The sequence below is a fragment of the Trichechus manatus genome, unplaced genomic scaffold (assembly GCF_000243295.1).
Source record: "Trichechus manatus latirostris isolate Lorelei unplaced genomic scaffold, TriManLat1.0 scaffold00059, whole genome shotgun sequence".
NCBI classification, from domain to species: Eukaryota; Metazoa; Chordata; class Mammalia; order Sirenia; family Trichechidae; genus Trichechus; species Trichechus manatus.
In genome coordinates this window covers 2,228,852-2,230,276 of record NW_004443995.1, presented here as the reverse complement: position 1 = coordinate 2,230,276, position 1,425 = coordinate 2,228,852, and positions in this window count along the sequence as shown.

The window sequence follows — 1,425 nt, the reverse complement described above, 5'->3', positions numbered from 1 at the left end:
TGGAGTAAAGGAGCATGAAGAACACCAAAGACACAAGGAAAGTAGTAGCCCAAGAGACAGAAAGGGCCACATAAACCAGAGACTTCATCAGTCTGAGACTAGATGAACTAGATGGTGCATGGCTACCACCAGTGACCGCCCTGACAAGGAACACAGCGAAGAGTCCTGGATGGAGCCGGAGAACGGTGGGGTGCAGAACTCAAATTCTAGTAAGAAGACCAGACTTAATGGTCTGAGACTGGATGTACCCCAGAAAGCATGGCCCCTGGATTCTCTATCAGCCCAGAAGTAAAATAATTTCCAAGGCCAACTCTTCAGACAGGGATTGGACTGGACTGTGGGACATAAAATGATACTCGTGGGAGTATGCCTCTTAGGTCAAGTAGATACAAGAGACTAAATGGGCAGCTTCTGTCCGGAGGTGAAATGGGAAGGCAGAGAGGGTTAGGAGCTGGTTGAATGAACATGGGGAATCAGGGGTGGAAAAGCAGAGTGTGCTGTCACAGCATGGGGAGAGCAATTATGGTCAAATAACAATGTATGTATAAATTTTTGTACGGGAAAAAATTTTTTAAAAAGTAGGTCTTGGATAGAATGGGAGAAAAATGTAGAACAAAATTCAAATTCCTTTAAAAGGCCAGACCTAGGGGACTGATAGAGACTATAGAAACCCTCAAGACTATCACCCTAACATATCCTTTGAACTTGGAACTGAAGACACTCCTGGAGGTCACCTTCCATCCGAATAATAGATTGGTTTCTAGAATAAACAATATCACCCATGAGCACTGTGCTCCCTTGAACTATCAGCTATATGAGACCAAACGGTCAACATTTACACTAAAGCAAAGATGAGAAGACAAGGAGGGGCAGGGAAGTTAGTTTAATGAAAACAGAACAAACAGAATGGAAACAATGAGAATGCAGACACATTGTGAAAATTGTAACCAATGTCACAAACAATTTGTATAAAAATTATTAAATGGGAACCTAATCTGCTGTGTAAACTTTCTCCTAAAACACGATAAAGTATTATTTTTAAAAAGCCTATAGCTAACATTATACTTAATGATGAAAGGCCAAGTATTTTCCGTCTAAGACTGGCAAGTCAAAGATGTCTGCTCTCACAACTCTTACTCAACATTATAATAGAAATTCTGCCCAATGCAATAAGGCAAGAAATGACATGAAAGGAATTCAGATTGGAAAGGAATAAATAAAACTGTCTTTATTCTTAGACAACATAATTTTTTATGTAGTAAATCTCAGAGAATCTAGAAATATGCTATTAAATTCAATATGTCAATTTTTTTCTTTAATTTTTTTATTGTACTTTAGATGAAGCTTTACATAACAAATAGTTTCTCATTAAACAGTCAGTACACATATTGTTTTATGAAATTGGTTAACAACCCCACGACATGT